Below are 12,636 nucleotides of genomic sequence, written 5' to 3' on the forward strand. Positions count from 1 at the left end.
CATAGTGCTTGGCAACTTGTTACTTCCTCAGCAGTTACAAAGCAAAACCCACCCTGGCTGATGGCCCCTTGTCATTTCTGCCACACAGTGAAACACAGCAGCCTCAGTGACTGACAGTCCCCGGTGCACTTGTGAGGGAACGATGGGATTTGAAAAACTGAAGCTTTACAATGTTTTCTTTTAGATTACCATGGTAATTTTGTCTCACAAAGGGAAGAGCAAATATTCCCTTAGCTGTCAGAATCTTTAAAAGGAAAGAAAGAAAGAAAAAATGCAAAGGCAGAAATAGATGAACTCTGCAAATGGCAGTGGTTCAGACAGAAAATAAAAACCAAACCCAAAATGCAAAAGCCAACTTAAAAAATGTTAGCCTATTGAGAGACTCAGGGGAGGAAACAGTTAAGACAGTCTATCCATCCGTGTTTGGAGTACCTGTTTCTCCCTAAAATAACAATAGTGCACCAGGGGGTGGCGAGTAACAATATGCAGCCTATGTGTCCCTAAGGAGTGTGAACGCTCAGTGGCACACAGAATATTCCCTCCTGTGAGAATTCAAGACAACCCCTGTGCAGAGTCAGCGTTCTGATGGCTAAGTCAATGCAGAGTGCAAGAAGCTTTTTTTTTTTTTAATGTTTATTTAATTTTGAGAGACACAGAGAGAGACAGCATGGGCAGGGGGGAGGGACAGAGAGAGAGGGAGGAATAGAATCCGAAGCAGCCTCCAGGCTCTGAGCTGTCAGCACAGAGCCTGACGCTGGGCTCGAACTCATGAACTGTGAGATTGTGACCTGAGCTGAAGTCGGACGCTTAACCGACTGAGCCACCCAGGCGCCCCAAGAGGCTTTTCTTAATGTATTAAATTAGTCACTGGCATCAAATTAACACTTCAAAGTAAGTTGAAAACACCTTCCATCAGTATCCACCTGGTGCCACCCCCACCCCCCAACAACATCCGTTCTTGTCTTCTGGTAGCAGCTTCGTGATTCTCTTGGGTAGACTCACCCTTCTTCCACGGGGTTTCGCCCTTAGTGGGACTGCTCTGCGAACATTCAGTAAAGTAGGGCAATCAGATGCTGTCTCTGTGGATTGAGTACAGAGAAAAAAGATGACTGGAACGTGTTAAACTCAGTGGCATCGTGAAGAGACTCCCTCTTGATTTCAACTACTTAGATCCCCAGAGTAGCCTAATTCCTGTCCCTGGTGAGACCTGGTACTTCAGCTGTTTCTTTGTGAGTATCAGCTACCATATCCTCTCAAGAAATCCCTTTTATTGCTGAGTTGGCTGGTGTTAGTTTCTATGGCTTGTGATGGAGGAATCCTAGCTGAGACACAGTTAAATTGTATCGTTTTAGTAACAAACCCTGGCTTTAGTAAAACTCCCGCTTGCCTATTCAGGAAAAGAAAGCCTTAGAAATGGGGTGCCTGGGTGGCTCAGTCTGTTACGCATCTGACTTCAGCGCAGGTCATGATCTCGCGGTCTGTGGGTTTGAGCCCCGCATCGGACTCTGTGCTGACAGCTCAGACTGGAGACTGCCTTGGATTCTGTGTATTTCTCTCTTAGCCCCTTCCCCACTTGCGCTGTCTCTCTATCTCAAAAACAAACATTAAAAATAAAATAAATGTGCCAAGGGACTCTGAAAATTAACCATCCACTTAAAAAAAAAAAAAAGGACATTAGATGGGAAATCGGTTCCTATGACTTTCTCAGGCAGATGCTTGATGTGACACAGATACTCATTAAGGGTCACACTGCTCCTTTCCGTACACATTTTACACGTTTTCTTTGCATATGCTTTAAAATAACACCTACACATCTTGTGCACTTTTTTGAAGGCCCACAGTCAGTGCATGCTGCTTTTTCTGTCTTCCAAAGTGTTCACGGTTCACTGAAATTGTGCCACCCTTTGACCTGTGATTTGCCATCAGGAGAAATGATGGAAGTCCAGATCAAACACAAGGCACCCATCCAGCCAAGGGGGCCAGGCTGACAGAGTCCCTGAGCAGGGTCTGGCCTCATGTTTGACACACGGAAATTGATCAGGGTGCGTTTGGGAGGGTAGGAAAAGAAGGAAAGGGTGTCCTGTTTTCTTCTTTTTCCTATCTTTTTTTTTTTTTTTAACACCTCCAACATGGTACTTGCACAGTAAGTCTCTTGCCTCCTTGGTTGAAATCAGAACCTACAATTTAAGCAAGATATTCACAGAGATGCAGAAGGCTAAGAAAGGCATGGAAGAGAGAGGCAAGTGAATTTGTAAGTGACGTGAAAGACAGGACAAGTAGGAAGATCATCAAGTTGTGTAACCAAATTCATGTAAAAGAAATCTTGGGGGTGAAGGGAGGGCAGTGTGAGCTTCAATCTGTGACGGGTAATGTCCCAGTGAGTGTGAGCAAGGCTCCCTGTGAAATAATTAAGGTGTGGAACACCAGTGTGGAGTCGTGATCGACATAGGGTCTTCTTTTTTTGCTGTTTTTTTTTTTTTTTGAGAGTTTATTTATTTATTTTGAGAGAGAGAGATAAGGGGAGGGGCGGGGGGTGGTGGTGGGGGAATCCTGAGAATCCCAAGCAGGCTCCACAGTGTCAGCACAGAGCCCCACGTGGGGCTTGAACCCATGAACCTCGAGATCATGTCCTGAGCCGAAGTCCGACGCTCAACCCATGGAGCCACCCAGGCGCCTTGAGCCCACTTTTTAGCTAGAAGCATAGAACCCTGGAAGGGAACCTTAGAGGCTGGTCAGACTGCTCTCCATCCAGCATTGATTTTTCAGTCTCTGCTTAACTCCTTCCAGTGCTAGGGGGAGCTTATTGTGAGAAATAAGCCCACTGTCCCCAGTCAAAGGAGGATGCGGACACCCAGAGCACAGTGAAGCGAGGCTTTAATCAACCTTTTTACAAGATCAGGTGTCTGCACAGGCAGACTCAGGGACACTCACAGCAGACCATGTATCTCCTAGCATGAAGTCCCTCCCCTGCTCCTTCATTGGCTGAGTTCTACCAGGTTGCAGCCTTACCTGGAGGTCCTATGCCCACGGAAGGCAAAAACTATTCTGGTTGGAACAAACAAACATTCCCAAAGGTGACACAGAAACTTTCAGTCCTTCCTCCCTTTATTCTCTGGCGCATGCTCATTGCAAAGCCCGTGAAAATAAGCCCTGGAAACGGAGAGGGGAAAGAAGAAGAACCAGGAAGTGAAGTGTCTAAAGGTTTAGGACTCCACTTGGGGGGGGGGGGGAGGAGATGGTTTGTTCACATTTCCAGTAGGTTATAAACCAAAAAGTCATCCTTATATTGAACAAAAGTCTTCCCCAGGATGCTTGACTATCTCTCAGCTCCCACCTTTGTGTAGTAAGAATGCTAACGCGGGCCACACCACCCTCTGCACAGAGGACTGTGTCGGTTCTGGAGCAGGGTTTGCGGGGAGCTCTGTCAGTCCCAGAATACAAGGCTTTTTCTCCCCAGGACACAGAAATGCCACCCAAGTAGCTGGATCAGGAGGGATTCTCTGCAACCACTTATCTCTGACCCTACAAGCTGGCTTCCGTCAAAGCCTGAGGGCTATCAGCCTGTCTGTGTATGTCTGAAGCCAACAGTAAACATGCTTCCTCTTTTTTTTGGTTTTGTTTTGGTTTTGTTTTTTCGGTCAGCCTACATTTAGGTCAGTAGATATAAACTCCACTTAATATTAAGTCAGTAATTTCATGGGATTAAGCTGCAACCCAGCCAAGAGATAAACGGAACTATTTCCTTGTAAATGAATCTCCTGAATGTAAACCACATCCCAGAGGCTGCCAACAAGTGTTCCCAGTGTTGGTGGAGAGGCAGGTCTCAGAACGCAGTGTAGACGCCACTCTGCTAAGAATCTTTGATTGGAAATTGACCACAAGTCTAGGAGAGAATGTTCCCATTCATCGAAAGAAAGAGGATTTTTGTGTGGCTAGTCCTAACCTCTAAAGGGAGCAATGCTTAATAGAAATAGTTCTTGGGGTGCCTGGGTGGCTCAGTCGGTTAAGCCTCTGACTTTGGCTCAGGTCATGATCTCAAGGTTTGTGGGTTCGAGCCCTGCGTCGGTCTCTGTGCTAATAGCTCAGAGCCTCGAGCCTGCTTCGGATTCTGTGTCTCCCTCTCTCTCTGCCCCTACCTGGCTCACGCACTGTCTCTCTCTGTCTCTAAAAAATAGATACAAACATTAAAAAATTAGAAAGAAAAAGCAGGTTTTTTTGGGGGGGACTGGCTCTGATATTCAGAACATGGCTAGGCACCCCCCTAACTTTTTAGCGTGCTGTTTACAAATACTAGGACATAACACTATAGACTGAATGCTTGTATCCCTCTAAAATTCCCATGTTGAAACCTAATCCCCACTGTGATGATATTGGGAGGTGGGGACTTTGGAAAGTGGATAGGTCTTGAGGGTGGAGCCTCAGGAATGGGATTATTGTCTTTGTAAAGAAACTTCAGAGAGTTTGCTCATCCCTTCTGCCAAGTGAGAACACTGGGAGAAGACAGCCATCAGTCTGTCAACCAGGAAGCGGGCTCTCACCAGATGCTGAATGTGCTGATGCCTTGACCTTGGACTTGCAGCCTCCAGAAATGTGAGGAATGAATTTCTACTGTTTATAAGCCACCCAGCCTGGTGGTGTTTCGTGATCGCAGCCCAAATGGACTGGTAACACATAACGTCGTTCATCCTGATTTGTTTCATTAGAAAATTCAGTGGTTGTGACTTTTTTGATGTGTTTTAATCCTAAGGAGGACTTTGTTACACAAATATGCACGAGTGATATTTTTGGTCCCTGGGTTATATATTAAGAAATTGAGGACACCACTGAACTGAGATTATCAGCAAACTTTAACCACTCGGTGGGTACATCTTTGTTTTTCTTCCCTCTGATGCAATGTGCTTCCTTCACCTCTTCCTCAACCGCTCACCCCCTCTCACAATAACACATTTCATGCATCCAAGAATCACATGTGCTAGGCACTTGGGTGGCTCAGTCAGTTAAGACTTGGCTTCAGCTCAGGTCATTATCTCAGGGTTGTGAGATTGAGCCCCGAGTTGGGCTCCGTGTGGGGTGGGGAGTCTGCTTAAGATTCTCTCTCTCTCCCCCCATCTCTCTTTCTGCCCCTCCCCCCCCACACTCTCTCCCTCTCTCTCTCTTAAAAAAAAATCATGTGTGTACATTAGCATTCACATTTCTTTCCTCACAAAATGAGTAGTTTCTCTCAACATACATACCTCTAACAACACTTTATGCCTTTTGTAGTATTTGTGATGACATCGTTTGTTACTCAATGTTGTTCATTCAGTTGTGCACTTCTTGAGGAAAGGATCATATCTCAGGCATCTTTTTGGACTCCTGTGTCTTAGATACCATCTTGTGCCTAATGAGCTGTAAATATTTACTGAAGGGGTGAACATTTTAAATGCATTAAAAAGAAATATCTATATACTGATATATCATTTGAGAGTAAATTTTTCTGTCTTTAAAAAGGGTTAGAGGGGCGCCTGGGTGGCGCAGTCGGTTAGGCGTCCGACTTCAGCCAGGTCACGATCTCGCGGTCCGTGAGTTCGAGCCCCGCGTCAGGCTCTGGGCTGATGGCTCGGAGCCTGGAGCCTGTTTCTGATTCTGTGTCTCCCTCTCTCTCTGCCCCTCCCCCGTTCATGCTCTGTCTCTCTCTGTCCCAAAAATAAATAAAAAATGTTGAAAAAAAAAATTAAAAAAAAAAAATAAAAAAATAAAAAGGGTTAGATACATAGTGTATGCATAATTTTGAAGATTTGGAAAGAATGAGCATCATTACTATTGCACTATCCAGAAGTAACAACTACTGACATTTTGGTGTGTTTACTTGGGTCTCTGATTCCTGGAACTATCCCATCAAACAACTTTTATTTAAATCTAACTTTCTTTATGCTGTTTCCAGCTCTTATCTCACACTAATGATCTTTTAATAGACAAAAAGAAGCGAATGCAATTTTTTTTTTAGGTTTTTTTTTTTCATGTTTATTTATTTATTTTGAGAGACAGAGCAAGCAAGGGAGGGGCAGAGAAAGAAGGAGACAAAGAATCCCAAGCAGGCTCTGTGCTGTCAACGCAGAGCCTGACATGGGGCTCGATCCCACAAACCATGAGATCATGACCTGAGCCAAAAATCAAGAGTTGGATGCTTAACCAATGGAGCCACCCAGGCACCCCTGATGTGATTCTTTATTTTGTTTAAATAGAATCCTCTCCCTATTCAGGGTAAGTTGCTTCATTGACATTAGTGCTTGGGTCTGATAGCTGCATGCAGTAGCCACTGTGCTTTGCTTAGAAGAAGTAACCCTCAGCCCCATCCTCCTCGACTCCAGGGTTTAAATATGTCTGCACATTCAGGGCACCTGGGTGGCTCAGTTGGTTAAGCGATTGACTTCGGCTCAGGTCATGATCTTATGGTTTGTGGGTTCGAGCCCCATGTTGGGCTCTGTGCTGATGGCTCAGAGCTTGGAGCCTGCTTTGGATTCTGTGCCTCCCTCTCTCTTTGCCCCTCCCCCACTTGCGTTCTGTCTCTCTCTCTCTCTCTCTCAAAAATAAATAAACATGAAAAAAAATTTAAATAGGTCTGCACATGCAAAAAATGACTAAAACAATTATTTGAATTGTGTAAGGGTCTTTGTTTCTTACCTTTTGCCTTAGTGGTCAGGCAAAGTTGTTTTGAGATCTGAGTTATCTGGATAATTACAGCCCAGTCCTTCACTTTTCTATTTTCACCAACAGGCTGAAGATGTCTCAGGGTGGTGTCAGCCCCCTAGGTAACCTTTCGGGATGCTGCTTTTCTTCCAAAAACTGTAGTTATGCCAAGACAGTTACACAGGGTGGGGTAGCTTTCTCCTGGTGCTTAGTTCTCTGTCCCTCCCTGGATTCTGTCCACTTCTAAAGTCTCCTGCACACCTGAGATAGAAAGGGCTCTCTTGACTGTAAATGAGGACCAGGCTGTAGAATGAGATGGATGTATGGGACAGTGCTGCGGTGGTCCTCAGTGGCTCAAGTTGCCTGGATAGGAAGAATGTCCAAAATATACCTTGGCACTACATGAATGGTGCTCACTTCTGTTGTTCCAAGGATATGGACAATATTAACAACCCAAAATGAATTTGTTATCACCATAGTTGATCTGAAGAAATATTTTTTTTAAGTTTATTTATTTTGAGAGAGAGAGGGCAGGAGGGGCAGAGAGAGAGGGAGAGAGAGAATCCCAAGCAGGCTCTGCACTATCAGTACAGGGCCCGACGTGGAGCTCGAACCCAGGAACTGTGAGATCATGACCTGAGCCAGAATCAAGAGTCGGATGCTTAACCGGCTGAGCGACCCAGGCACCCCTGATCTGAAGAAATATTTTGATGATCAAAACACTAAGAAGGACAGATACTCAGAAAAAACAAAAAAGAAATGTTTTTTAAGTTGAAAACATTAAGCTTGATGAAAAACTTCAGAGTAACATCCTTATATTTTCCTTTAATTGCCCTCGGTAAATGTGTTCTTAGAAAGCCACTGGGATGCTGTGGGTATGAAAGGGGTCAGCAGATTTCAGCCCATCACTGACCATTATTTATTTTTTTTTCCTGGTTCTCAACTTCCTTTTATTTATTTATTTATTTATTTATTTATTTATTTATTTATATTGTTGAAGTATAGTTGACTAATAGTTATATTAGTTTCAGGTGTACAAGATACGGATTTTACAATTCTATACTCTGTGTTCACCATAAGTAGTCACCACGCTACTTATAATATGTTATTACAATATTATTGGCTATATTCCCTATGCTTGTACTCTTCGTCTCTGTGACTTACTTAGTTTATAACTGGAAGTGCGTTCCCCCTCACCCTTCATCTATTTCGAGCATCCCCTCACCCGCCTCCCCTCCAGCAACCACCAGTTTGTTCTCAGTATGTATGAGTCTGTTTGTTTTTGGATTCCACTTATAAGTGAAATCATAGGACGTTTGTCTTTCTCTGTCTGACTTATTTCACTTAGCCTAATACCCTCCAGATCCAACCATGCTGTCATAAATGACAGCATCTCATTCTTTTTTTATGGCTGAATAATATTCCATTGTGTGTGTGTGTGTGTGTGTGTGTGTACATCCATATATATATTCCACATCTTATATACTATATATTTATTTGTATATATATGTATATCATATTTTTTATCTGTTCATTTATCAGTGGGCACTTAGGCTGCTTCCAAGCTTGCTTCCTGTAAATAACGCTACAATAAACATAGGAGTACAGATATCTTTTCAGATTGCTGTGCTGCCCATTTTCGTTCACAAAGCTTTGTTGGAACAGGGCATGCCTGTTCATGTACATGTCTGTCTCTGGCTGCTTTCATGCTGCAAAGGCAAACTTGAGTCACCATGGCAGAGACCACGCGGCCCATGAAACCTAAAGTATTTACTGTCCGGTCCTCTAACCTAAATTTGCCAACTCTGAATGACCTATGAGATAGAGTCCTTCTATCCGGGAGATTCTAAAGTCCTTGAGTACTCTCGCCAGGGATTCACTTATAGCTCCATTGCTTGTACTTTCCAAAGTCATTAGGGCATTCATTCCTTCAGCAAACATTTACTGAATCTCCGTTATGTGCCAGTGTGTCTGAGTGTCTTCTAGGTGGTTAGGACACAGGAATGAATTAAAAAGACAAGTTTCCTAACATCGTAGAAAGCCTGTTGTAGTAAGAAGAGACAGGCAATGAACAAGGCAGTAAATAAGTGAACGACATCGTTTCCTGTAGTAATGAATGTTTCCATGAAAACAAAACAAAACAAAACAAAACATGATCTGTGACAAAGCCTGACCTAAGCTGGGAGGGTGTCTCTGTACTCATTTAGGATGGGTGCTCGGGCGTAATTATCAGCTCAGCATTTCTCTTTATACTGAATGGCTTTGACCACACAGGGACTAGTTGGAAATCACACGTAACTACTAACACCTGGGCTACTGTGTCATGGTGAGTGGGGCAGGAAAAGAAGATGCAGAGACACTAACCCCAAGAACGTAGTCACAGGTTGCCAATCTGTCCTCAGTCTGGGGGAAATAGATGATATAACGGAACAGCACGCAAGCACATCCTAGCTTTTGGTTTTAGACTTTTTTCTACATCAGAACATAAACACAGGTTAGACACATGGGGCACCTGGGTGGCTCAGTCGGTTAAGCGTCTGACCTGTGATTCCAGCTCAGGTCATGGTCCCAGGGTTGTGGGATTGAGCCCCGAGTCGTGCTCTGCACTGAGTGCGGAGCCTGCTTAAGGTTTTTTCTCTCTCCCCCTGTGCCCCTCCCCTGCTTGCACTCTCTGTCTCTCTTAAAAAAAAAAAAAAAAAAAAAAAAGTCTTACCCTGCATAGAACATTGTGATACAGTTTTTGAGTTGCAGTTGGAAAGGACTCATACTGTTGTGTATTTTTATGCTTTATACCTTTTTGTAAAACGGTGCTGGTGAAGGTGACGATGTAGTCTAGGTTGGAAGATTCTTAAACAGGAAACTGAAGGCAATACTGAATCAACAGAGAGGAATATTACAGAAACCTTGTTTTCTCAAGAGGACAATGGGAGTGTAGGCTGCTGGAAGCACTTTTATTTCTTTTTCTTTGAGTTCTCATTATTAAATAATAAAGCATGCTCTTTTCTGCTTTAGCAAATCAGTGTCATCAAATAAGCCAGCATAATTAGACTCACGGATTCCAGCCTGAATTTCTGGTCAGCAAAAATGTTAAAGCAAATCAAAACCAAAATACTCTCAGTTCGCTTTTCTGAACTGTAACACTAATATAATTTTTTTTTTCTTTTCAGGAAGGGGGATGTTCTTGTTTATGGTTTCCTTTGATCAATTACCTCAGATCATTCCCAATGCTAAAAAAAAATAGTCTTGACTGGAATCCTGCTTCAGCATTTGGGACTGATGCTGAAAGTAGTCTAGAAACATCGGATCTTTCGCGTGTTTTGCGACGGTAAGCTCCATGTTGTAAAAATGGCAGAGTTCTTACAGTCCCTGGTTGAGCATAGCAAATTCCTGGTCCGTGGGAGCGTGTTTGTATTGCAATGATCCTAATTTACCCATAAATAAATTATTCTCCTCTGAAGCCCATAATAAATACAGTTTTAATTGCATGCCAACTGTCAGACCCTAAAATTAGACAGCTTTAGTCCTCCTTTGCCAATGGGAGGGGCTGTTCTGGAATATTTGAGCCGAGATCTGCTGAGGCTCCAGAAGCACTTTGGGAGAGAGATGAAAGAGGCAGAGATATTTCTGATGAGTGTCTGAACAGATTTCAGTTGTAGAAGCCTTATTTCTGGGTCAGACAGAAGTCACATTCACATGTCTGCAACCAACTGGAGGCGAGTGCCCGGACCCATGCCTTCTATCATCTCTCTTTTTTGGAATCTCCGGGGTCCATTTTCATAGACGGAGCCAAAGGGGGTGAGTCACAGACTGCCCTCCTGCTTGTTCCAGTCTTCTAGAATTAGCAGAGACAGCACTCACTTAGAAAAGATGTTTGTGCCCTTGTGACGAAGAGCCTTCAAATAGAGTCACTGTCTAAAAAAAAAAAAAAAAAAAAAAAAGTAGGGCAATCTTATAAATTAGCTTGAGCACCAGGGAATAGAGGCCAAGTGTGAAATTGGGTCGGCCCCAATAGAAGTGAGGTTAGGAGCCATCAGCACTGCCTGGCACCCCCTCCCTCCGTGCCTAGCTTCCCAAAGGAGCCACTTGCTGGAGCTCAGTGGCATTGGGCAAGTACCTAACCTCCTGACACCTGTTTCCTCATATGAAAAATAGGAAGAGGAAAGTACCTGTCGGCAATAAGCACTTGTGAGATTAAATCAGATGACGTTTGTGAAGTGCCCACATACAGGAGTGCCGGTAAAGAAAGTTGCTACCTCCCTCCCCTTTTCTTTTGGGAGCTGTACTCTTGAGTGAGTTATTTCCTGGCTGGCTTTACCTTTGTTCCCCACTTTTCTCTATACTCGCATTTTTCTTCTGTGAAATGAAGAAGGGTAGACGCACCAGGTAAGATGCCTTTGAGATAAGGGGGCTATGTGCTAACACTGGCCCTCAGAATCCCACAGTTCTTGTCCACTGTGCCAACGGATAGACATCATGGTTTGCAGGGGCCCCTGGGTGGCTTGTTTGGTTGGGCATCTGACTTTGGCTCACGATCCCGAGGTTTGTGAGTTTGAGTCCCGCATAGGGCTCACTGCTGTCAGCACAGAGCCACTTTAGATCCTCTGTCCTCCTCTCTCTCTCTGCCACTCCCCTGCCTGCTCGCATGCTCTCTCTCTCTCTCTCAAAAATAAATAGACATTAAAAAAAAATCATTGTTTCCGATATGGGAACCTGGGGAAGCTTCAGGACCAAGTTGTGACTAAGAAAATCAGGGTGGTCATGTCTGTGACTGTGGTGGCGTTCTAAAAACATTCTTTACCCCCTTGACTTAGGACTTATTCTGGAGCAAAGCACCAAATGCCCTTTTACTCCTCAATTTCCATTTTTAACAGATGAGGGCACATCTTTTAAAACAATGTTTTAAGTGGTGTTAGAGGACCCTTGTCAGATAACTGAGGTCATCTCTCTTGCCTTTCTCCTATTAGAAATATATTTGCTTAAATACATTTGGAATGTCAACCACATGCCTGAACTCTTTATTTTGCAATTATAAGGGAGTATTTAGTTAATAGAAAAATTATTGGAGTTCCTAGTCTCTTTTCCCTTTGGGAGGAACACAGGCTTTGATTTCTCTTTCATGAGGGTCTTTTGTTCACCTCTGCGTTTTTCCCTCGTTTCCTTACTCTTTAGCAGATCTGCAATTCCATGCTTCGGGGCATGTTCAAGAAATTTTTAAGAAGTCACCTAAAGCATTTGTGTGATTCTTTCTTCTTATGCCTCTTGGCTTCTTAGAATCTCCTTGGCTGGTGCTTCATTGTTTCTCCAAAGGTTAGAAAAGAATGCCAACCCTTGTGTTTGTACTACGAAGGAATACATAGAAAGGAAGAGAAAGAAAGGAAACAAATTCTCGAAGCAAATTCCAGGTCTCAGTCAACCGCATACGTCAATCAGGCCATTCAGGATTTCCCAACGATTTCTTTTAAAAATATCCCATTTGGAGGCGCCTGGGTGGCTCAGTAAGTTAAGCATCTGACTTCAGCTCAGGTCATGATCTCACAGTTTCTGGGTTCGAGCCCCTCATTGGGCTCTGTGCTGACAGCTCAGAGCCTGGAGCCTGCTTCGGATTCTGTGTCTCCCTCTCTCTCTCTTGCTCATGCTCTGTCTCTCAAAAATAAATCAGTGTTAAAAAATGTTTTTAAAAATATCCCATTTGCACACAGCTTTGCCCCTAAGAGGGTGGAGTAAAAGGCTTGTGTTCTCAGGGGCGCCTGGGTGGCTCAGTCGGTTAAGCGGCTGACTTCGGCTCAGGTCATGATCTCGCGGTCCGTGAGTTCGAGCCCCGCGTCGGGCTCTGTGCTGACAGCTCGGAGCCTGGAGCCTGTTTCAGATTCTGTGTCTCCCTCTCTCTCTCTGCCCCTCCCCTGTTCGCGCTCTGTCTCTCTCTGTCTCAAAAATAAATAAACGTTAAAAAAAAAATTAAAAAAAAAA

At 43.9% G+C, this 12,636-nt stretch overlaps 1 long non-coding RNA gene across 2 annotated transcripts in view; it reads left to right on the plus strand.

Moving 5' to 3' along the window:
- The first annotated feature begins 8,519 nt into the window (after positions 1-8,519).
- The window catches only part of LOC131517034 (uncharacterized), a 42,425-nt gene continuing 38,308 nt past the window's right edge, over positions 8,520-12,636 (plus strand). Inside the window, exons 1-2 of one of the 2 annotated variants that reach the window (XR_009264350.1) lie at positions 8,520-9,994; positions 10,822-10,905. This is a non-coding gene — a long non-coding RNA (uncharacterized LOC131517034). The remainder of the gene's footprint in view (positions 9,995-10,821; positions 10,906-12,636) is intronic. The other variant, XR_009264347.1, reaches the window with a different exon arrangement.

The sequence above is a fragment of the Neofelis nebulosa genome, chromosome 1 (assembly GCF_028018385.1).
Source record: "Neofelis nebulosa isolate mNeoNeb1 chromosome 1, mNeoNeb1.pri, whole genome shotgun sequence".
NCBI lineage: Eukaryota > Metazoa > Chordata > Mammalia > Carnivora > Felidae > Neofelis > Neofelis nebulosa.